A 26,076-nucleotide genomic window follows, 5' to 3' on the forward strand; every position below is an offset into this window, starting at 1 on the left:
TGCTAGCTAAGTCCAGAAAACCAGAGAAGTTGGCAGCTATCGGATTGCAGACCCCTGAACCTATCAACACAACTAGCAGTAGCCGTGGGGGGTTCCTACGATGCCCTAGACCCCTCGATCACAGCCGGAGAATTAAATAGGCCTAAAGAAAGAAAGGGGAAATCTAAACTGCCTCAGAGCAGACCCCAAAGCAATAGGCAGCCCCCAACATATAATGACGGTGAAGCAAGATGAAAATACTAACACAGACAGAAAGATAGACTGAGCAAAGAGGGGCCCAAGCTAACTAAATAGAAAAGGACAGGAAGGCTGCTGTCTGCAATCCGTGAAAAACCCTATGAAAATCAGAGCCAACAGACTGACAGTGAAAAAGGCCCTGAAGACGCTAGGCTTCAAAAAAGATATGTCAGTACTCAGGAATATACTGAAGACATAGCTACAGGCAAAAGGAGATTCAGCTCACCCCAGCAGGGAATCGCAGAATACTGAAAAGCTAGGAAAACAAAAATACAAAACAAAAAGCTAACAGGCAAAACAGAAACTTAGCTTTAGAGGAGCAGGAATCAGACTGGTGTCCTAGAAGTCCACAGAGAAATCACCCGCAGGGCAGAAGGGCGTCGGCAGCCTTATATCCAGTCCGTGACTCCACTCAGCCAGTCATCCTCATTAGACTCAGGTGCCTGATAATCAGGCTCATTACCTTCCTTTACCAGAATAGGGAGTTCACCAGACCCCAGTGACGAAGGGGAAAATGAACTCACAACGGTACCTCCCCCTTGAGGAGGGGTCACCGAACCCTCAACCACGCCACCAGGGCGATCAGGGTGAGCCCGATGAAATGCACGCACCAATCTTTTGGCATGAATATCAGAGGCAGAGACCCAGGAATTATCCTCCTGACCATAACCCTTCCACTTAACCAAATACTGGAGTCTCCATCTAGCCAGACGGGAATCCAGTATTTTCTCTACCTCATATTCCATGTTACCTTCAACCAATACAGGGTCTGGAGGTGCCACCCCAGGAACAACTGGTTCAACAAACCTCTTCAACAAGGACTTATGGAACACATTATGGATTTTAAATGTGACAGGAAGAGCCAAATGAAAAGAGACCGAATTAATAATCTCCATAATCTTGTAAGGTCCAATAAATCTAGGCTTAAACTTAGGAGAAGCCACCTTCATAGCAATATTTTTTGATGATAACCACACCATATCACCAATCTTAAACTGGGGACCAATGGTCCTATGTCGATTGGAAAACCGCTGGGCCTTTTCCTGGGAGAGAGATAACTTATCCACCACTTGGTCCCAGATCTGGTGCATTCTCTCCACCACAGTGTCAACACCTGGGCAGGCAGAAGGCTCCACCTGCCCTGAAGAAAATCGAGAATGAAACCCAAAGTTACAAAAAAAAGGTGACATCAAAGTGGCAGAACTAGCTCTATTATTTAAAGCAAATTCGGCCAAGGGCAAAAGCAAAACCCAATCATCCTGATCAGCGGAAATAAAACATCTCAAATACGACTCTAAGGTCTGGTTTGTTCTCTCTGTCTGCCCATTGGTCTGAGGGTGAAAAGCAGAGGAGAAGGACAACTGAATTCCCAGCTTGGAACAGAAAGTCCTCCAAAATCTAGACACAAATTGAACTCCTCTGTCAGACACAATGTTCTCAGGAATCCCGTGTAAGCGAACCACCTGTTGCAAAAACAGGGGCACCAACTCAGAGGAAGATGGCAACTTAGGGAGTGGTACAAGATGAACCGTCTTAGAGAACCTATCACAAATCACCCAAATAACAGTCATTCTTTGAGAGACCGGCATATCAGAGATGAAATCCATTGAAATATGGGTCCATGGCCTCCTGGGGACCGGCAAAGGCATCAACAACCCACTAGAGCGAGAACAAGATTTAGACCGGGAGCAAGTCCCACAGGACTGCACAAAATTCCTGACATCATGAGACAAGGTGGGCCACCAAAAAGAGCGACTCACCAGATCTCTAGTACCAAAAATACCTGGATGACCAGCCAATGCAGAGCAATGAACTTCAGACATCACACTCTTCTTCCACTGGTGAGGAACATACAACTTTCCACTGGGACAACGCTCAGGTTTGTCCTCCTGGAACTCTTGCAGAGCAAGTCTCAAATCGGGCGAGATGGCAGAAAGAACTACCCCTTCGCCTAAGATGGTAGCAGGCTTGGTCACCACAGGAGAATCAGCAAAGAAACTCCTAGAGAGGGCGTCTGCCTTGACATTCTTAGTTCCAGGAAGAAAAGAGACAAAATCAAAACGTGTAAAAAACAAGGCCCACCTAGCCTGTCTAGGGTTCAAGCGTTTAGCCGACTCTAGGTAAATCAAATTCTTGTGGTCAGTGAGGACCACAACTTGATGTTTAGCTCCCTCCAACCAATGTCTCCACTCCTCAAATGCCCATTTCATGGCCAACAGTTCCCGATTCCCCACATCATAGTTACGTTCAGATGGAGAGAACTTTCGGGAAAAGAAAGTACAGGGATTCATTTTAGATGTTACAGGATCCTTTTGGGACAAAACAGCTCCTGCACCAATCTCAGAAGCATCCACCTCTACCTGGAACGGGAGTGAGACATCAGGTTGCCGCAAAACCCAGGCGGAGGTAAATCTTCGCTTCAGCTCCTGAAAGGAAGCAACAGCCTCAGGAGACCAATTCAACACATCAGCACCCTTCTTAGTCAGATCAGTCAATGGCTTGGCAATACTAGAAAATGTTGCTATAAATTTCCGATAAAAATTAGCAAAACCCAAAAACTTCTGGAGGGCCTTCAAAGAAGTGGGCTGAACCCAATCATAAATGGCCTGTACCTTGGCCGGGTCCATTTCAATAGTTGACGGAGACAAAATAAATCCCAAAAATGAAATCCTCTGTACTCCAAAAAGGCATTTCAATCCTTTGACATACAGGGAATTCTCCCTCAAGATCCGGAACACAGTCCGAATATGTTCCACATGAGAATCCCAATCCTTGGAGAAGATCAAAATATCATCCAGATAGATAATCAAAAATGTATCGACAAAGTCTCGGAAAATATCGTTCATGAAGCACTGGAAGACAGAAGGGGCATTAGTGAGCCCAAAAGGCATCACCAGGTACTCAAAATGTCCCTCCGGAGTATTAAACGCCGTCTTCCATTCATCCCCCTGCTTAATGCGGATAAGATTATACGCCCCCCTGAGGTCCAGCTTGGTAAACCAGCAAGCACCTCTAACTCTAGAGAATAGATCCGAAATCAGGGGTAACGGATACTGATATTTAATAGTAATTTTATTGAGGGCACGATAATCAATACAAGGCCTTAAAGAACCATCCTTTTTGGCCACAAAAAAAACCCGGCACCTAAGGGTGAAGAGGATGGTCTAATATGACCCTTCTCCAACGCCTCCTTAATATAGGACCGCATAGCCTCGTGCTCGGGTACAGATAAATTGAAGAGCCGACCCTTGAGAAATTTACACCCCGAGCTTAGTTCAATTGCACAGTCATAACTCCTATGAGGAGGCAAGGACGCAGACTCATTCTCACTAAATACATCATAAAAGTCCGCCAAATAGTCAGGAACATCATGCGACTGAGGAGAGGTGGAAAAAACCGGAGCCTCACTAAAGGCACACAGACGACCCCAACTCACCACAGACACAGATTTCCAATCCAAAACTGGATTATGAATTTGCAACCAGGGAAACCCCAGAACAACGGCATCATGCAGACCATGCAATACCAAAAATCTGCAATTTTCTTGATGGTCTGGGGCGACCCGCATGACCACCTGGGTCCAAAACTGAGGTTTTATTTTTAGCCAAAGGAGTAGCATCAATCCCCCTCAAAGGGATAGGCGTCTGCAGAGGTGTCATCGGAAATCCACAACGTTTAGCAAAATCCAAGTCCATTAGGTTTAACGCTGCTCCCGAATCCACAAAAGCCTTGGCAGAAAATGTGGACAGGGAGCAGATCAGAGTAATTGCCAGAAGAAACTTAGGTTGAACACCACCAACAGAAAACGTGTGTGCAAAGCGTTTCTCTCGTTTAGGACAAACAGAAATAATATGCGAGGCATCTCCACAGAAAAAACACAGCTTATTACGCCTTCTGAACTCCTGACGTTGCGCCTTAGACAAAACTCTATCACATTGCATAGGTTCAGACGTCTGTTCAACCGGTGGCAACACCTCTCGTGCAATCCTGCGTTCACGTAAACGCCGATCAACCTGAATGGCTAATGACATAGAATCGTCCAGACCAGAGGGAACAGGAAATCCCACCATAGTATCTTTTATGGCTTCTGACAAACCCTTCCGAAAGAGAGCAGCCAAGGCATTATCATTCCAGGTAGTAAGGACCGCCCACTTTCGGAACTTTTGACAGTACAACTCTGCAGAATCTCGACCCTGGTTCAATGCCAACAGGGTCTTTTCAGCCTGATCAATAGCATTAGGTTCGTCATACAACAACCCCAAAGCTTGAAAGAATGCGTTCACATTAGTCAGAATAGGATCATCTGGTTTCAAAGAAAACGCCCAATCCTGGGGATCGCCACGCAGCAAAGAGATGACAATTTTAACCTGCTGCGCGGAGCTCCCTGACGAGTTAGGCGTCAAGGCAAAAAATAATTTACAATTATTTTTGAAACTCAAAAATTTAGATCGATCCCCAAAAAATACATCAGGTGTATGGATCTTTGGTTCAACAGCATGCGAACGAGCAAGGTAGGCGGAAATTCCCCGCACTTCCGCAGCGAGCTGCTCCACACGATCAGACAATTGCTTTATCTCCATTGAGAGAGAGAAAAAAAAAATCCCCCTACGGCCTCAGAGATATAGAGGAAAGAATATACACACATCTTTTTTTTTTTTAAACACAATTCTTTCCTGCTATTGAGTACCCTAGGATCTGCGGTATGGCGGGTGATTCTGTTATGATTGAGTCACCGTAGGAGGCAAAAACAGAAATGCTAGCTAAGTCCAGAAAACCAGAGAAGTTGGCAGCTATCGGATTGCAGACCCCTGAACCTATCAACACAACTAGCAGTAGACGTGGGGGGTTCCTATGATGCCCTAGACCCCTTGATCACAGCCGGAGAATTAAATAGGCCTAAAGAAAGAAAGGGGAAATCTAAACTACCCCAGAGCAGACCCCAAAGCAATAGGCAGCCCCCAACATATAATGACGGTGAAGCAAGATGAAAATACTAACACAGACAGAAAGATAGACTGAGCAAAGAGGGGCCCAAGCTAACTAAATAGAAAAGGACAGGAAGGCTGCTGTCTGCAATCCGTGAAAAACCCTATGAAAATCAGAGCCAACAGACTGACAGTGAAAAAGGCCCTGAAGGCGCTAGGCTTCAAAAAAGCTATGTCAGTACTCAGGAATATACTGAAGACAGAGCTACAGGCAAAAGGAGATTCAGCTCACCCCAGCAGGGAATGGCAGAATACTGAAAAGCAAGGAAAACAAAAAACAAAACAAAAAGCTAACAGGCAAAACAGAAACTTAGCTTTAGAGGAGCAGGAATCAGACTGGTGTCCTAGAAGTCCACAGAGAAATCACCCGCAGGGCAGAAGGGTGTCGGCAGCCTTATATCCAGTCCGTGACTCCACTCAGCCAGTCATTCTCATTAGACTCAGGTGCCTGATAATCAGGCTCATTACCTTCCTTTACCAGAATAGGGAGTTCACCAGACCCCAGTGACGAAGGGGAAAATGAACTCACAACATGCATGTGTGTGTATGTATCAAGCCATATCCACTCCACATAGCCCTGCCCATTGGCGGCTGGAGAGTGGGGTTGCAGAGGGAAAGTGCAGGATGTGGGTGGAGAGAGGAGCTGCGAAGGAGAGAGAGGGACATGGATGGAGAGTGAGGCAGCAGAGGAATAGAGAGGGACAGCGCGTGGAGAGCGGAGCTGTTGTGGGAGAGAGGGAGTGCAGGACACTGATGGAGAACGGGGTTGTGGAGGGATAGAATGGGACGGTGTATGGAGAGCAGGGCTGCAGAGGGAGAGAGCAGGACAGCAGGTGGAGAGCGGGGCTGCGGAAAGAGAGAGCGTGATGGTGGGTGGAGAGGGAGGCTATTAAGGGAGAGAGCGGGATGCGGGTGGAGAGCTGGGCTGCTGAGGGAGAGAGTGGGATGGCCAGTGGAGACAGGGGCTGTGAGGGAGAGAGCGGGATGGCAAGTAGAGAGTGGGACGTCGAGTGGAGATCGGGGCTGTGGAGGGAAAGAGTGGGATGGCCATTGGAGAACAGGGCTGTAGAGGGAAAGAGTGGGATGGCCAGTGGAGACAGGGGCTGCTGAGGGTGAGAGCGGGGCTGTGGAGGGAGAATGCGGGACAGCGATTGGAGAGTGGGGCTGTGGAAGGAGAGAGTGTGATGGTGGATGGAGAGCTGGGCTGTGGAGTGAGACAGCGGGGATGCGGAGCTAAAAAGGGGCTGCGGAGGGAGAGAGCAGGACGCTGGATGGAGAGCGGGGCTGCTGAGGGAGAATGTGGGACGGCGGGTGGAGAGCCGGGTTTCGGAGGGAGAGAGCAGGATGGCGAGAGGAAAGCAGGGCTATGGAGGGAGAGAGCGGGACTGCAGTTAGTTACTATGCCTGGGCAATGCCGGGCTCTTCAGCTAGTTATTTAATAAAGGAGCTCAGTATGGGGGATAATATTGAATAAAGGGGACCAGGATAGGTGACAATTACTGTATGGGGACATTACTGATGTAATATAACTTTTGAGAATACTGTCTTCCATGAGGGAGCAACAGTTACTGTTCCCCATAGTCCCCAATTTTTCTTCATCTGATGTAGTGCAGAAAAATTGGGAAATATGCTCTAGAAACGATCAGCTATGGATTACTGTGTGTTATTTTCAGAAAAGTTGAGTCCTGGCTGGAAGAAGGGATGGCGGTCTATAATGGATGAAGAATAAAAGCGAAATGAGAGACTTCACTGGTGAGTCACTGTATTACATGTACATGCACACTATACACTGACACTATATACAGAACTCCTGTGTATAATGTCACTTGGTGATTACTGTATTACCGTTACATTATATACCATATACAGAGCTCCTCTGTATATTGTCACTGGTGGGCACTGTATTACCTGTATACTATACACTATATACTCTTCACCCATGTATAATGTCACCGGAGATCACTGTATTTGATCATGGTGTGGCGTATTTCCCCTTGTATGTCGTATTATAGTCAATACAAGGCCTTAATGAACCATCTTTCTTGGTCACAAATAAAACCCAGCACCTAAGGGTGAAGAGGATGGTCTAATATGACCCTACTCCAACGACTCCTTGATATAAGATTGCATAGCATCATGTTCGGATACCGATAAGTTGAAAAGCCGACCCTTGGGAAATTTACACCCGGGCATTAACTCAATTGCACAGTCATAACTCCTATGAGGAGGCAAAGACGCAGACTTACTCTCACTAAATACATCAGAAAAATCAGCCAAATAATCAGGAATATCATGAGACGGGGAGAGGTGGAGAAAACAGGAGTGTCACTAAGAACACACTGCCAACCCCAACTCACCACAGACACAGATTTCCAATCCAAATCAGGATTATGAGTTTGCAACCAGGGGCCGGGGCTACCCGCATTATCACCTGGGTCCAAAACTGGGGTTTATTCTCCACCAATGGAGTAGCATCAATACCCCTTAAAGGGATAGGAGTCCACAGAGGTATCATAGGAAAACCACAACCTTTAGCAAAGTCCAAATCCATCAGATTCAAAGCTGCTCCTGAATCTACAAAAGCCTTAGCGGAAAATGTAGATAAGGATTAGATCAGAGTAATTGCCAAAAGGAACTTAGGTTGTACACTGCCCACAGCAAATGTGTGCACAAAATGTTTCTCTCGTTTAGGGCAGACAGAACTAGTATGAGAGGCGTCCCCACAAAAAAAACACAGCTTATAACGCCTTCTAAACTCCTGACATTGTGCCCTAGACAAAACCCTATCACATTGCATGGGTTCAGACATTTGTTCAAAAGGCAGCAACACCTCTCGTGTAGTTTTACGTTCACATAAACGCCAATCAACTTGAATGGTTAATGACATAGAATCATCAAGACCAGAGGGAACAGGAAATCCCACCATAACATCTTTTACGGTTTCTGATAAACCCTTCCGAAAGAGAGCTGCTAAGGCACTGCCATTCCATGTAGTAAGGACAGCCCACTTTTGGAATTTTTGACAGTATAACTCTGCAGAATCCTGACCCTGGTTCAATGCCAATAGGGTTTTCTCAGCTTGATCAATAGCATTAGGTTCATCATACAACAACCCCAAGGCTTGAAAAAATGCATCCACATTAGTCAAAATAAGATTTCCAGGTGTCAGAGAAAAAGCCCAATCCTGGGGATCGCCGCGCAGCAAGGAGATGACAATTTTAGCCTGCTGCACAGAGCTCCCCGATGAGTTAGGCTTCAAGGCAAGAAATAGTTTACAATTATTCTTAAAATTCAAAAATGTAAACCGATCCCCAGAAAACACATCAGGAGTAGGGATTTTTGGTTCAACAGCAGGTGATTGAGCGAGATAGGCGGAAATTCCCCGCACAACATGATCAGACAATTGCTTAATCTCCATTAAAAAAAATTCCTCCTACGGCCCCAGAGAAAAAGAGGAAAAAAAATATATAAAAAAAAAATTCTGACACTTTTTTTTTCCTTTTTTTTTTTTTTTACAATTCTCTCCTGCTTTTGAGTACCCTAGAATCTGCGGTTTAGGCTGGTGATTCTGTTATGATTGGGTCACCGAGGAGGAAAGCAAGACCAAGCTAAGCCACAGAAAACCAGAGAGGTTGGTAACTAAGCAGATTGCAGACCCCTGATCCTATCCACCCAACTAGAACAAGCTGTGGAGCATACCTACGATGATTCTAGACGCCTCCACACAGCCGGAGAACTAAATAAGCCTAAAGCAAGAAAGGGGAAATCTAAACTGCCCCAGAGCAGACCCCAAAGGAATAGATAGCCCCCAAATATATATTGTCGGTGAGACAAGATGAAAGCACAAACGCAGGTAGGAAAATAAACTGAGCAAACGATGGGGCCCACACTAACTAGACAGGACAGGAAAGGAAAGACACTGTCTGCAATCACGCAAAAAACCCTGCAAAAAATGTCCAACACGTCTGATAGAAAAATACTGAAGTCACTAGACTTCGCCCACTATATCAGCCCTCTGGCATATTCTGAAAGCAGAGCAAAACGAGGCCAATCTAATAAGGGACAAAAACAAACTGGCACAAGCAGTAACAAAAGGAAGGAAATTCAGCACAGCCCCAGCCGGGGCTGGCTGACCACACAAAACTGAATAGACAAAACCAAATCAAATGTGAACAATAGCAAAAGAACACTTAGCTTGAGCATGCAGGGACTGAACTGGAAACTAAGATCTCAGGAGGCAGGAAAAAATCACCAGCAGGGATAGAGGTAGTCGGCTGTCTTATATCCAATCAGAAACTCCATATGTCCAATCGTCCTCCTCATTATCAGGTGGCAGGCTTCTGTTAATTAGATCAGCTCCATTACCTCCTGTAATCACTAGAGCGAGCCATGTCCTTTTTTGTACAATAGCAAAGTTGGGCAGCTTTGTGCACTTCAGAAAAGAAGGACACCGCTGAACAGAGGTCAGACGGAGTCCAGAGAAACTCTGCTGTCTCATTATAGTTAATGGATTCTTCAGGGGTTTAATCTGATTCACGTCAGAAATTTAGATGGAAACCTCAATATAAGTGCTCAGTGTGGAGCGCCGGATAAACGTGATCCAAAATGTTATGTAAAATGTTCCTAACAAAAACTTAAACTCAGTCCACAAAAAAAACAAGTCCCCACTCATGTCCGTCATCTGCCAATGGAAATATAGGGGGTTTCCACATGACTGGTAGCACAAAGGCTCTAGAAAAGCAAAATGGCTCTTCGCCACCAAAAGAAATCCAGCAAATTCTGTGATCCCAAATCCAAATGCCTCCCTTCCTTCAGAGCCCAGCAGTGTGCCTAAACCACATTTAGTGTCCACATGTTTCGCATTTCTTTAGCAATGAGAGCCCACCTAATTTTCTGGTGTGTCTCTCCAGAAGCACGAGCTGGGCATAATGTACTCGGCACTACAACGTAGTGCGCAAAGGACTACAGATTTGCAATTTTCACTCAGCAACATCCACTGCTGCTTGTTTCAGGAAAAGACTCATGGAGTCACTACCATCACTACATCTTTAGATAAATTCCCAGAGGGGTGCAATTTTCCAAAATTGGGTTACTTCAGAGGGGATCCTGCTCTTCCAGCACTGAAAAGCTCTGTATTTGGATTCCGCAAACTATTCTTCGATAATTCCAAGAGTCAAATAGCACTCCTTTCATCCCGAGTCTCTCTGTATGGCTAAGCAGTACTGTACAGCCATTTATGGGGTATTGCCACATTCAGCAGAAATTGTGTGACAAATTTTTGTACCATATTTCCAATTTCCCCTTGTGAAAATGTAAAATTTAGAGCTAAAACTAATTTTTTGTGGCAAAAATGTAATTATATTTTCTTACATGCTGTAAGGTTGCACTGTCATTCAAGTAGGGGACACTCGCTTGGCAGCCAAATAAATCAGATCCGGCATGGGTTTTCCATAAAACAATCTCAGTCCATGAGTTTATTCATGCATCATAAACCATCAACGCAATAGAAAACAGTATAGCGTCCATGACAGAGCTTCACTCTGTCCAGCCTGTGGCCCACAGGTTATGCAATGTTCCATACGCAGGCTCTTCAGCATCACAGTTATCTCACCCATCAGTGTTCTCTCATGGCTGCTTCAGCTCACTGCAGACGTCCATTCCCTCCAGGGAACTATCAGGCACGTGCAGCCATTAAACACAGCATTCACTTGCTGTCAGGAAGATAGCCCCATCTCTCTCAGACGGGACCTTCCAAAATGGACCAACCAGGACCCAGCATTTACCTCATGTGACCTACCCTGGCCACCTTATATGGTCCGTTGCCACACCCACCGGGTCACATGGCTATGAACTCATCACAGGTCCTTCAACCACTCATACACACTTTACAATAGCGTTCTTAAACACACCCCCTGGGTAGGTTTGTAGGTAACTGGTTTCGTCCGTCTCACCAGCTACCTGGAGACTTCACCCTGACACATTGGAAGGAAAGATGAGCTCTGCTGATCAGCACATAAGCAAGCCTCCATCCCAAGGCCACCCACCTTGAGATACATAATGATCCTTTAGCTCCCTGCTCCGTTACCACTCTGGGCACGGCTATCCGTTCGTCCTGGGACACCCACACAGCGCCCCCTAGTGGACACAGTGGTCACTACACCACATACCTCCCCCCTCTGTTAAAGCTTGTGGGGTTGAACACACAACATTACACCAGGATCTCGAGATCGGGCACTAATTACACCCTGCCCCACAGGTCGAGAGAACCGTCTCCATCTGTCATATGGCCTCATCCCTATGTTAGGCCTCCCCCGCCCCCAGCGGTCAGAATATCGGTCATTGTCTTTGACCCTCCAGTCACGGTCTGTCTGCGTCGTCAGACACTGTTTAGTCACCATCCTTTATCTAAGCGTCTTGTAACAAATGGTACCCCACCACGTCTAAGTTTGCTTTTCAGTGCATAAACCTCACGGTTCATTGCACCTGCTGTCTCTGTAACATCCTCCAGTTCACACTGTAATCTACGGTGCAACGTATTGGCACATTGAGCTTCTTTCTCTGCTTCTTCCACCTGGCGTTTCAGCTGTTTCAGACGCACATCATTTCCCTCCGCCAGGTCTTTGTACTGCTCAGAACAACGCCTTTCATCCTCCATTTGCCTTAGTACAGCCTTCAGTTTTTTTCTCCGTACAACGTACTTGTTTGCTTGCAGATTGTCGCACTTTAATTTCCGCATCAAGCTGTTCCTCCAGTAGTGCAGCCTTTGCTTCTAACTCCTTATACTGGCGAACTAATTGCTGACGGGCACTCTCATTCTCATTCACTCTCATTAGCATTACTACGTTCTGTCTTCAGATCAGCATTCATCTGGTCAACTTGAAGTGTGGCCTTTCTCAGCCTGTCATTGACTAATTCAACGTTGCTGTGTTCTTCCTCCACTTCTTCTTCAAGCTGAGCAATGCGAGACTCTAACCGCCTCTTTTCTTCCAAAGACAGAGCATCTTTACCACTGTTGTTGGCAATCCCATCAGCCAGTTCATCTCTTTCCTGCTGTGCTTGCCTTTTAGCATGCTCTGCAGCAGCAAGCTTCTCTTGCATATGGATCATCTCTGCTTCCATACTCTCCAGTTTCTTCTTGTCTTCACTCTGTTCATCACTCAGGCCTGGCGGCTGTAAGTCTTCGTCCCACTTCTTCTCCCGTAGAAGACCTCTTACAGTTTCTGTGAGTACTCCTACCTCTTCTCTGAGGGACTTATTCAGACTTTGCCACGATGCCAGGTGACCTTTGAGCTCAAAGACTTCTTTCTCTAGCTCATCTATTCCGTGCTCCCTCTCTCTCTCAGAGCCACAGTCACCCCTAGAGTCCGAGTCACGCCGATCATCCAAGAGAACCCTCCAGTTACCCTCTGACTGTGTGTCCACTCCAGTTGTCTCATCTCCCAGCCCACCAGCCGTCATGTCACGAGACGTCAGGTCCGTACGTTGGGCAGATGTACCCCTTCTTCCGGTCACTTCTACAACTGACCTGTCCACCTTAGCAGGCGTCACTGTCACAATGTCTGCTAACCCAACAGTAGGAACGTCTCTATCCTCCTGCCATATTTCATCAAACAAGACAAAGTCCTGACTCCTCTCAAAGGGATGCACCAAGTTTGGTGGCATACTACCACCTTGGCACTTAACCCCCTTTGTCATCTCAATCATGACTCTTTCCACCATATAGTTCACAATGACCCCATGTTCGCAGCGAACCCTGACGTTTTTCTCAGTCAGAGATAAAACGAGAGGAGTTCCTGTCAGAGTCACCTGACTCTTTGAGTCCAGCCTACCAAGACTCCTTCCCAGTGCAGCATCACGGTAGACACCTGTGGCCCATCGTTATCTGAAAAATACATGCCGCACTCCTCAAAAGACATACACACACACTGCAGTTCCCCAGACATGTCCACTGAGGTACCCAGTGCTGCCCCTTTTGAAAACTCGGCCCCTTTCTGGACCACCATCCCAATTTGGGCCACCGCCTCCCTCTGGGACTATCCCTCTTTTTGGGTTACCATCTCAATTTGGGTCACCACCCCCCTCTGGGACTCCACCCCCTTTTTGGCTACAACCCCGATTTGGGCCACCGCCCTCTTTTGGGATTTCCACTTGTCCGTTTTACCGGTCTCGTTAGACCGCAGTTCACACAACACAGTTTATGTCTCTTACGATACCACACAAGTCCTTGCTGGCACCACCACAGCTCCTGCTGTTACCAATCTCCGACACCACCGGCTGCCGTTCACACACAGCTGCCGGTGTCACCTTCGTAACCCCGCCGAGTTACAGGAAGCCGCTTGTCCCCTTCGTAACCCCACTGAGTTACAGCCAGCCGCTTGTCACCTTCGTAACCCCGCCGATTTACAGCAAGTCGCTTGTCACCTTCTTAAATCTCACTGAGCCACCACAGGCTGAGTTGAGAAAAGAGAAAAAAAAACACACCATACAAAACTCACGTGTCCTGTCTGTGTGCTATTCAGGATGCCCCGTCTCCGTCGGAGACCGTCCAACACACAGGGTGCACCGGGTGCTATTCAGGGAGCCGACCCTCCTCCCAGAGTTTCCCAACACACCGGCCTCACCAGGTCCAGGGGCTCAGCGGGTGCTCTTCAGGACATCCGTCTCTGCCTGAGACTGCCCAACACTCACGCCTCATCAGGTCCAAGGTCATACCACATGCTCCAGGGATCTGATTCTTCTCCCAGAACCTCCCAACACACTCTCCAGGACCTTTGCTCACTGAACCCTCCAGGTACACAGTCTTTCTCACTGACCCAGGTCAGTACAACACGAACACCTGTCTGTTACCTGTGTCGGCCACACAGGTCCTCGGGTACCTCTTATCCACAGAGGCACCCTATAGCAATCACCAGTCTCTTTCTCTGACCCCGGTCAGCACAACACAGATTTCACGACCGTCACCTGCTGGCCGTGCAGGTTCTCGGACCCCTCTACCGCAGAGGTGTCCTATAAGTCTTTTCCACTGACCTGCTGTCAGTATATCACATGGCTTTCACAACCGTCAGCCCTCCTGGCTCAGCGTTGCCAGCACTGCACTATGTGCTTTGGAAACCGTTGCCCTTAGCAACCGAATTTTGCAGTCCTCTTCCGTTGCTCCTAGCAACAAGGCTACAACACTGCCCTTTCATGATCCAGGTTGGAATATGACAGATTTTGCACAAGTAACCTTTTTTTTTTCCTTTAAACTGTTTGCTTAAAGTTAGTTTTGCCCCCGGTGGCCATTAGGGTCATTACACTGTGGTTGTTTCAGTTCTAGTTTTGCCCCCGGTGGCTGTTAGGGTCATTGCACTCCAGTTACTTTAGTTTAGTTGCCCCCGGTGGCTGCTAGTGTTATTGCACGTGATAATGAAGCAGGTGTGATTCCCTGGCTGCTACCTATAAAGGAGTAGCAGGTGGTCTCACTCACTGTTGGTGATATTGCTCATTTCCAACCAAGTCTGGTGAAGGAAGGAACTACAGAGAGGAGTTCCTGACAGCTCAGGGGAGCTCTGGTGTAATAGCTTCAGGTGGAAGCTGAATTCACGTGTCAAGCTTCAAGGGTGAAGCTGAACTTTGGTGTCACACTCTGTTGCTGGGAGCAATAGTAACAGAGCTAAGCTAAGTGGTGTTTTTCCCTGTTTGTTACTTTCCTTGTGTGTGTATTAGTTCAGTGGTGGGATTAGTTTCTGCACCGTCCAGTTCACTAGAAAGGGATAGATGCAGGGCGAGCTAGGGATTTGAGGTATCCAACTCGTCGCCAGGTGCGGAACCTGCCTAGGGATCATCAGGAATGTAGGGACATTGACTCAGGGGAGTGCAGAAGGTCTCCACGTCCCCGTTCCCTATTGCAGGGCCCTCCATTGTAACGGTTTACCTGGTGTTTCCCTTAACTCTGTTTAGATTCGCCCTGCTGGAGGCGGTGTATCCAGGTTCAAGGATGTTATAGAAATTCGCCCTGCTGGAGGCAGTGTATCCAGTCACGCGTGACATTACATTATCACCAACCCTAACTTTTTTCTCTGGTGAGCCATGGGCCAAGTTCAGACCGGTGAGCAGTTGCTGCTGGTCCTCACTGAGATGAATGAGGAGCTGAATGATGTGTTTAAGCAGCACCTGCAGCGGAATTATGGGTCTGAGGCCTACCCTCTGCCTCAACTAGAGGGTCCATTTGTGGCTTTGGTGAAGATGCGCCTTGGAGTCCCTGCTGGGGAGCAGGACTTGCTTATACAGGCAGACGTACCCAGGAAGGTGGGAGGAATTGGTGTCCCCATGGTGCTGCCTGGTGTTCCCCAAGGTGAAGGGGTACGTCCCTGTAGTGAGCAGACTAATGATTTAGTCCTTGCACTCACGCCGAAACTTCGGTAATATCAGAGAAGCCGTGTCCCCCTGGTCGCGTGGAGGAAGACGACCTGGGAGTGTATATTTCCTCCTCGCCCTCAGAAGGTACTATGTCAGCAGAGGTGATGGTTGGCGAGGTACCTGAGGGCATACCGGTGCTTGTTAACAGTGGAGGAGAAGTCAGTCCGGTGGATGCTCAGTTTGTCCAGACTCATGGTCTGAGGTGTGAGACACCGGACAAACCCATTAGTGTTCAAGCCATTGACTCTGTCCCACTGAGCCAGGGGGGTTAAACCAAGTCGTAAAAGACATTGTGCTGCATAGTGGACATCATGATGAGTCCCAGTCATACTACGTCTTGGAGGGAAATCCAGCACCTATCGTTGTGGACCCCCCTTGGTCTAAAAAACACAACCCGGTCTTAGATTGGTGGACTAGGGAAGTAGTCAGCTGGGAGCAGTCGCGTGAGGGCTGCTGCCTAGGGGCTACTGTCTCTGCCGTCTCTCTACAAATGTCCCCTTCCTCTCCAGTAGTAGCAGCTGAGGTGTTGCAGGAGAGTAGGGGCAAGGCTCAACCCTCGCCATTAGCCAACCCTCAGAGACGCAGACCTCGTAGTGGGAGGTGTTGTGAGCTCATTTTCAGGTTTGCCTCTGGCTTCTGGTGAGGGTTATGGAGCTGGCTGTGCTGACAGAGGAGTAGTGAGTTCTCTATCTGGACTCCCTCTGTTGGTGAAGGGAGGTAATGAAGCTGATCTAAATGGCAGAGACCGGCCACCTGAGGATGAGGACTGCGATTGGACATCAGGAGTTTCTGATTGGATTTAAGGCAGCCGACTCCCTAGTTTCTTGCTGGTGATTTTTCCCGACTCTGGCTCCTGGTTTCCAGTTTGGTTCCTGCCTTCCTAAAGCTAAGTTTTCTCTGCTATTGTTCATATGAGTTTTTGTCTGGTTGTCTTAGTATTTTGTGTTCAGCCAGCCCTGGCTGGGACTGGGCTGAATCCCCATTTTGTCTCTGATCAGTTGATCTCTTTTGCTCTGTCTTCAGAATATACCTGAGTGCTGATATAGTGATTTGAAGTATAGCGACTTCAGGGCCTTTTTCTATCAGACGTATTGGACATTTTTTTTGGCAGGGTTTTTTGCGCGATTGCAGACAGCTTTTCTTTCCTGTCCTTTCTAGTTAGCGAGGGCCCCATCGTTTGCTCAGCCTATCTTTCTATCTGTGTCTGTGTTTTCATCTTGTTTCACCGACAATACATGTTGGGGGCTGTCTATTGCTTTGGGGTCTGCTCTGGGGCAGTTTAGATTTTCCCTTTCTTTCTTTAGGCTTATTTAGTTCTCCGGCCGTGACGAGGCATCTAGGACCACCGTAGGCATGCTCCACGGCTACTGCTAGTTGTTGTGGATAGGATCAGGGGTCTGCAATCTGCTAGTTACCAACCTCTCCAGTTTTCTGGGCTTAGCTTGCTTTTTGTTTTTTCCTCCTCGGTGACTCATTCATAACAGAATCACCAGCCATACCGCAGATTCTAGGGTACTCAAAAGCAGGAGAGAATTGTAAAAAAAAAAAAAGTGTCAGAATTTTTTTTTATATATGTATATTTTCTCCTCTTTTTCTCTGGGGCCGTAGGAGGATTCTTTTTTTTTTCTTTTCTTTTTCCCCTTGATGGAGATTAAGCAATTGTCTTATCGTGTGGAGCAGTTTGCTGCTGAAGTGCGGGGAATTTCCGCCTATCTCACTCATTCACATGCTGTTGAACCAAGGATCCCTGCTCCTGATGTGTTTTCTGGGGATCGGTCTAAATTTTTGAATTTTAAGAATAATTGTAAATTATTTCTTGCCTTGAAGCCTAACTCATCGGGGAGCTCTGCGCAGCAGGTTAAAATTGTCATCTCCTTGCTTCGCGGCGATCCCCAGGATTGGGCGTTTTCTTTGACACCTGAAGATCCTGTTTTGACTAATGTGGACTATGAGGTAGAGAAAATACTGGATTCTCGTCTGGCTAGATGGAGACTCCAGTATTTGGTCAAGTGGAAGGGTTATGGCCAGGAGGACAATTCTTGGGTCTCTGCCTCTGATATTCATGCCGATAGATTGGTTTGTGCTTTTCATCGGGCCCATCCTGATCGGCCCGGTGGCGTGGATGAGGGTTCGGTGACCCCTCCTCAAGGGGGGGTACTGTTGTGAGCTCATTTTCGGGTTTGCCTCTGGCTTCTGGTGAGGGTTATGGAGCTGGCTGTGCTGACAGAGGAGTAGTGAGTTCTCTATCTGGACTCCCTCTGTTGGTGAAGGGAGGTAATGAAGCTGATCTAAATGGCAGAGACCGGCCACCTGAGGAAGAGGACTGCGATTGGACATCAGGAGTTTCTGATTGGATTTAAGGCAGCCGACTCCCTAGTTTCTTGCTGGTGATTTTTCCTGACTGTGGCTCCTGGTTTCCAGTTTGGTTCCTGCCATCCTAAAGCTAAGTTTTCTCTGCTATTGTTCATATGAGTTTTTGTCTGGTTTTCTTAGTTTTTGTGTTCAGCCAGCCCTGGCTGGGACTGGGCTGAATCCCCATTTTGTCTCTGATCAGTTGATCTCTTTTGCTCTGTCTTCAGAATATACCTGAGTGCTGATATAGTGATTTGAAGGCTGGCGACTTCAGGGCCTTTTTCTATCAGACGTGTTGGACTTTTTTTGGCAGGGTTTTTTGCGTGATTGCAGACAGCAGCTTTTCTTTCCTGTCCTTTCTAGTTAGCGAGGGCCCCATCGTTTGCTCAGCCTATCTTTCTATCTGTGTCTGTGTTTTCATCTTGTTTCACCGACAATACATGTTGGGGGCTGTCTATTGCTTTGGGGTCTGCTCTGGGGCAGTTTAGATTTTCCCTTTCTTTCTTTAGGCTTATTTAGTTCTCTGGCCATGATGAGGCGTCTAGGACCACTGTAGGCATGCTCCACGGCTACTGCTAGTTGTTGTGGATAGGATCAGGGGTCTGCAATCCGCTAGTTACCAACCTCTCCGGTTTTCTGGGCTTAGCTTGCTTTTTGTTTTTTCCTCCTCGGTGACTCATTCATAACAGGGAGGGGTTGGAGGGTGGTGTATCCCTTGGTGAATTGCGGGGGTGTGAGTGTGGTGACACAGGGGGATGCCTCTGTTGTCAGTTCCAGAAAGAGTTCACCGTATTGTGACAAACGAATGTACTGTATGGCAATAAATGTTCAGGTCCGGACCTGTGTGTGAACGAGCATGTATGGGTGGCCACCAAAAACATCCAGTGGAAGTGTGTTGCGGGGGTCTGGAATTCTCAGGTAATTGGGCCGTATTTGGTGTCGGCCATCATCAGCCCAGAGACTTACCAGCTGGAGTTACCCACAAACTGGCCCATACACCACTCGTTCCCCAGATCGGTGCTTTGGAGATGGGTGGTGCCTCCAGAAAATACATTGCCAATACCAGAGGTGCTCGTTTGTCATAAACCTGAAGTTCAGGTAGTTGTTGGGGTGAACTCTGGATCTGGGCGTCCCCACTGTAGGTGTTTTTTTTTTGGTGAAGAGCAGTTGTGAGCATCCAGAGGCCCCTCATTGAGGGAGGGTACTGTCATGATCCAGGTTGGATTATGACAGATTTTGCACAAGTAACCTTTTTTTTTCCTTTAAGCTGTTTGCTTAAAGTTAGTTTTGTCCCCGGTGGCCATTAGGGTCATTACACTGTGGTTGTTTCAATTCTAGTTTTGCCCCCAGTGGCCGATAGGGTCATTGCACTCTGGTTACTTTAGTTTAGTTGCCCCCGGTGGCCGCTAGTGTTATTGCACGTGATAATGAAGCAGGTGTGATTCCCTGGCTGCTACCTATAAAGGAGTAGCAGGTGGTCTCACTCACTGTTGGTGATATTGCTCATTTCCAACCAAGTCTGGTGAAGGAAGGAACTACAGAGAGGAGTTTCTGGCAGCTCAGGGGAGCTCTGGTGTAATAGCTTCAGGTGGAAGCTGAATTCACGTGTCAAGCTTCAAGGGTGAAGCTGAAGTTTGGTGTTGTACTCTGTTGCTGGGAGCAATAGTAACAAAGCTAAGCTAAGTGGTGTTTTTCCCTGTTTGTTACTTTCTTTGTGTGTGTATTAGTTCAGTGGTGGGATTAGTTTCTGCACCGTCCAGTTCACTAGAAAGGGATAGGTGCAGGGCGAGCTAGGGATTTGAGGTATCCAGCTCGTCGCCAGGTGCGGAACCTGCCTAGGGATCTACAGGAATATAGGGACACTGACTCAGGGGAGTGCAGGAGGTCTCCACATCCCAGTTCCCTATTGCAGGGCCTTCCATTGTAACGGTTTCCCTGGTGTTTCCCTTAACTCTGTTTAAATTTGCCCTGCTGGAGGTGGTGTATCCAGGTTCACGGGTGTTATAGAAATTTGCCCTGCTGGAGGTGGTGTATCCAGTCACACATGACATTACATGCCCATAGAATTCTCCACCAATTGTAAGGTAGCGCTGTCATTCAAGTAGGGGACACTCGCTTGGCAGCCAAATAAATCAGATCCGGCATGGGTTTTCCATAAAACAAGCTCAGTCCATGTGGTTTATTCATGCATCATAAACCATCAACGCAATAGAAAACAGCACAGCGCCCATGACAGAGCTTCACTCTGTCCAGCCTGTGGTCACACAGGTTACGCAATGTTCCATATGCAGGCTCTTCATTCAGCCTCACAGTTATCTCACCCGTCAGGGTTCCCTCATGGCTGCTTCAGCTCACTGCAGACGTCTATTCCCTCCAGGGAACTATCAGGCACATGCAGCCATTTAACACAGCATTCACTTGCTGTCAGGAAGACAGCCCCATCTCTCTCAGATGGGACCTTCCAAAACGGACCAACCAGGTCCCAGCATTCACCTCATGTGACCTACCCTGGCCACCTTATATGGTCCGTAGTCATGCCCACTGGGTCACATGGCTATGACCTCATCACAGGTCCTTCAACCACTCATACACACTTTACAATAGCGTTCTTAAACACACCCACTGGGTGGGTTTGTAGGTAACTGGTTTTGCCCATCTCACCAGCTACCTGGAGACTTCTCCCTGACACATTGGAACGAAAGATCAGCTCTGCTGATCAGCACATAAGCAAGTCTCCATCCCAAGGCCACCCACCTTGACATACATAACGATCCTTTAGAACCCTGCTCCTGTTACCACTCTGGACACGGCTATCCGTTCGTCCTGGGACACCCACACAGCGCCCCCTAGCGGACACAGTGGTCACTACACCACACTGCCCAATGGTATAAAATTTTGTCATGATCCTGTGGTGAAGTTTGACCTGGAGCTTCGGGGGTTAACTGTGGCCTCGTTTTGGACAAGGGGAGGGTTTTTATAGCCACTATGGATCTCCATCCTCGTCAGTTATACTTTAGCCATCGGCTTAGTTAAGTGACCCCTGTGTGTTTGTGCTAGTGCCGTGTGCCTGCTTCTGTGCTTGATCGCTGGCTTTTGACTGGTCCATCCCCGTTGTGTGTTTGCTTGCTGATTCGGTTCTAAGGCCGGGGTCACAGTAACCAACGCAAAATACGGTCCATAGTTTACAGGCGTAATACAGATGAATGACCCCTAAATAGTGCTCCGTATGTCATCCGTAAGCAAGGTGTGGTTGCGTATTTTGCGCATGTCTGCATCCATATGTAATCCGTATGGCATCCGTATGCAATCCGTATGGCGAGATTATCTCGCTGCCTTGTAAAATGGACATATAATGGAGCCCTATGACAGGGTTTCTAACAGAAACGAAATAATAGATATAGACACATAGAATGCATATATATAATATATATATATACAGTTGTGGCCAAAAGTATTGACACCCCTGCAATTTTGTCAGATAATACTCAGTTTCTTCCTGAAAATGATTGTAAACACAAATTCTTTGGTATTATCTTCATTTAATTTGTCTTAAATGAAAAAACACAAACGAGAATGAAGCAAAAAGCAAAACATTGATCATTTCACACAAAACTCCAAAAATGGGCCAGACAAAAGTATTGGCACCCTCAGCCTAATACTTGATTGCACAACCTTTAGCCAAAATAACTGCGACCAACCGCTTCCGGTAACCATCAATGAGTTTCTTACAATGCTCTGCTGGAATTTTAGACCATTCTTCTTTGGCAAACTGCTCCAGGTCCCTGATATTTGAAGGGTGCCTTCTCCAAACTGCCATTTTTAGATCTCTCCACAGGTGTTCTATGGGATTCAGGTCTGGACTCATTGCTGGCCACCTTAGAAGTCTCCAGTGCTTTCTCTCAAACCATTTTCTAGTGCTTTTTGAAGTATGTTTTGGGTCATTGTCCTGCTGGAAGACCCATGACCTCTGAGGGAGACCCAGCTTTCTCACACTGGGCCCTACATTATGCTGCAAAATTTGTTGGTAGTCTTCAGACTTCATAATGCCATGCACACGGTCAAGCAGTCCAGTGCCAGAGGCAGCAAAGCAACCCCAAAACATCAAGGAACCTCCACCATGTTTGACTGTAGGGACCGTGTTTTTTTCTTTGAATGCCTCTTTTTTTCTCCTGTAAACTCTATGTTGATGCCTTTGCCCAAAAAGCTCTACTTTTGTCTCATCTGACCAGAGAACATTCTTCCAAAACATTTTAGGCTTTTTCAGGTAAGTTTTGGCAACCTCCAGCCTGGCTTTTTTATGTCTTGGGGTAAGAAGTGGGGTCTTCCTGGGTCTCCTACCATACTGTCCCTTTTCATTCAGACGCCGACGGATAGTACGGGTTGACACTGTTGTACCCTCGGACTGCAGGGCAGCTTGAACTTGTTTGGATGTTAGTAGAGGTTCTTTATCCAACATCCGCACAATCTTGCGCTGAAATCTCTTGTCAATTTTTCTTTACTGTCCACATCTAGGGAGGTTAGCCACAGTGCCATGGGCTTTAAACTTCATGATGACACTGCGCACGGTAGACACAGGAACATTCAGGTCTTTGGAGATGGACTTGTAGCCTTGAGATTGCTAATGCTTCCTCACAATTTTGTTTCTCAAGTCCTCAGACAGTTCTTTGTTCTTCTTTCTTTTCTCCATGCTCAATGTGGTGCACACAAGGACACAGGACAGAGGTTGAGTCAACTTTAATCCATGTCAACTGGCTGCAAGTGTGATTTAGTTATTGCCAACACCTGTTAGGTGCCACAGCTAAGTTACAGGTGCTGTTAATTACACAGATTAGAGAAGCATCACATGATTTTTCGAAAGGTGCCAATACTTTTGTCCACCCTCTTTTTTATGTTTGGTGTGGAATTATATCCAATTTGGCTTTAGGACAATTCTTTTTGTGTTTTTTCATTTAAGACAAATTAAATGAAGATAATAATACCAAAGAATTTGTGTTTGCAATCATTTTCAGGAAGAAACTGAGTATTATCTGACAGAATTGCAGGGGTGTCAATACTTTTGGCCACAACTGTATACTGTATATATATATATATATATATATACACACACAAGTTATTGAGACAAACATATATATATATATATTTATATTTCACAGAGTTCTTCATAGCAGAATAGCCGCTAATTAAATTGCCGGCTTCTATCAAATCATGGTGACATTAACCCTTTGTTAGATTAAGCCACTGGCCACCACTATAGGGCATTGGGAAGCCCATGCATTTTTTAACAACGAATTAACCCCTTAAAATAACAAATACAACTCCCAAATTTTGCACACAAACGCTCATCTAATTATTAGTCAGGGACATATTAAAAAACATGAAATGAAATGCTTAACTGAATGTAAACCATGTGTCATTTCATGTCGGGTTGGGGAATGATTTGATAGAAGCTGGCAATTTAATTAGCGGCTATTCTGCTATGAAGAACTCTGTGAAATATAAATATATATATGTTTGTCACAATGACGTGTATGTATATATATATATATATATATGTATTCTATGTGTATATATCTATTCTTTCGTTTCTTTATTAAACCTGTCAGTGTGAGTTTACTGTATAGCGCACTGAATTGCCAGCTTTTCTAAAAGACACCGGGTGTGTATTTCTCGCAAGTCACATGTGTGGTCCGTGTGTAATGCGTATTTTTAGCGCACCCATAGACTTGCATTGGCGTATTACGAGCATAGTGCGCTGACAATCGCAGCATGCTGCGATTGGCACGGACCATAGAATACGCCCGAGAAATATACGGCTGTTGGGAGCTGCCCCATAGAGAATAATTTGTAGGTGTGTAATGCGTGCTTTTAACGCCTCTCACTCGTCCGTATTCCTTGCCAGTGTGACCCCGGCCTATCTGTTTGACTCTCTGGTGCCTGACCTCTGCTTGTTCCCCAACTACTCTACTGTCTTTCCCTCCGGTGTTTGCTATGATATCCTGGCTTCTGGACCCTTGGCTCTGTTTAGGACTCCCCTTATACTCTGCGCTCATTGCCTGTTTGGGTCGCCTGTCACTGTCAGCTCTGGCTCCCGGGTGGCGATTGTCTCAGCGGCTACTCCCCACACTCTGGGTAAGCCCCTGTATAACCACATAGTCATCGGGACCCAGGCACTGTCTGGTATAACAGTCCTGGGGATCCTGATAAATTCTGTGACTTGCTCATTGTGTCAATATGATCACCGCACCACTAGATGAATTCATTCAAAAGTGTATTTTGTAAAATGGGGTCACTTATTAGGGGTTCTGCTGTTCTGTCACCTCAGGGGCTCCCCCGGTGGGTCATGGCACCCGCAAACCATAACAACAAAATCTGCACCATAATATAGCGCTCCTCCCCTTCTGAGCCTTCCACTATGCCTGAAAAGTATTTCCCGATTACATGTAGAGTATTGTCTCACTCACAAGAACTTGCACAACAAACAGTGAGATTCATTTTTTTCTTATTGTCCTTTATAAAAAAAATAAAAATTTGAGAATAAAACATCATTTTAGTGGTAAAATTGTAATTATTCTTTCTTCACCGCCCAATGTTATAAAATTCTGTGAGACATGTGGTGTCAACAATCTCATTGCACCCATCGATGAATTCATTGGGGTGTAGCTTGTAAAATGGGGTTACTTATGGAGTAGTTCTGCTGTCCTGGCACCTCAGCGGCTCTGCCATTGTGACATGGTACTCTCGAACCCTTCCAGCAAAATCTGAACTCCATTATGGTGCTCCTTTCCTTCTGAACTTTGAACTGTGCATCAAAAGTAGTTTTTGACCACATATGGGGTATTAGTATACTCAGGAGAAATTGCGTAACATATTGTACCATTCATTTTCTCCTATTATCCCTTTTGAAAATAAAAAACGAACCAAAGCAACATTTTAGTGGAAAAAATGGTAACTTTCCATTTAAGTAGTTTATGATTATACAACTGCACAAAAGAAAAGAAAGATGTCTTCCAGCGATGATTAATTAAGTTAAAAAAGTGAAAAAACACTTTTATTCATGAATTGTAAAAATGAATAAATGCACTGGTCACCATGAAAATTCAAGATACATAACCGACGTGTTTCAGCTAGGAGCCTTAAAAATGGTATAAATAGTGAAAAAAGGTTTCTATATACAGGGTGGGCCATTTATATGATTACATCTGGGTGGGATATGTATATGGACACACCTAAATAAAATGGGAATGGTTGGTGATATCAACTTCCTGTTTGTGACATATTAGTATATGAAAGGGGGAAAACTTTTCAAGATGGGTGATGACCATGGCAGCCATTTTGAAGTCGGCCATTTTGGATCCAACTTTATAAATGGCCCACCCAGGTGTATCCATATAAATGGCCCACCCTGTAGATCCACCTCTGAGTGAACACAGATGTCTGAATAAATTAATTAAGCTTACCTTTAATTTAACCATGTTGGGTAAAGAAATTGCTGGATATATGAAACCTATAGATGGGCAAAAGAAATGCATACATAAATACAAAATGGAAAAATAAACAATTGATAGCATGCAAATGAAAATATATATATAATTATTAGAGTATTCAATTGTACTGAAAGATCAAATCTTGTCACGTATTCATACCATGCGGAACTCTGGTCTGGAGTTTAAAAACCCAGAATGACTCTCTATTCAGAATTATTCTTATTATTATCTATTTTTTCAATACCAGAGAATTTTAGTGAACTAATGTTACCCTGATGGTTCTGGGAAAAAATCTTTAGAAACAGCCAAAATATTGATTGCTGATAAACTGACAGCATTGGAAAGATGTCTCCTAATTAGTAATGAGCGAGTACATTCCTTGCTCGGGTTTTCCCAAGCATGCTCGCGTGTACTCCGAGTAAATTGGCGCTCTCGGAGATTTAGTTTGTGTCGACGCAGCTGCATGATTTGCGGCTGTTGGACAGGCTGAATACATGTGAGGAATGCCTGTTTGTTAGGGAATCTCCACATGTATTCAGGCTGTCTAGCAGCCGCAAATCATGCAGCTGCTTCGACACAAACTAAATCTCTGAGCATGCCAAAATTCTCGGAGGACACTC

This window comes from Dendrobates tinctorius, unplaced genomic scaffold (genome assembly GCF_039654945.1).
Source record: "Dendrobates tinctorius isolate UK_male_01 unplaced genomic scaffold, ASM3965494v1 ptg000105l, whole genome shotgun sequence".
Lineage (NCBI taxonomy): Eukaryota > Metazoa > Chordata > Amphibia > Anura > Dendrobatidae > Dendrobates > Dendrobates tinctorius.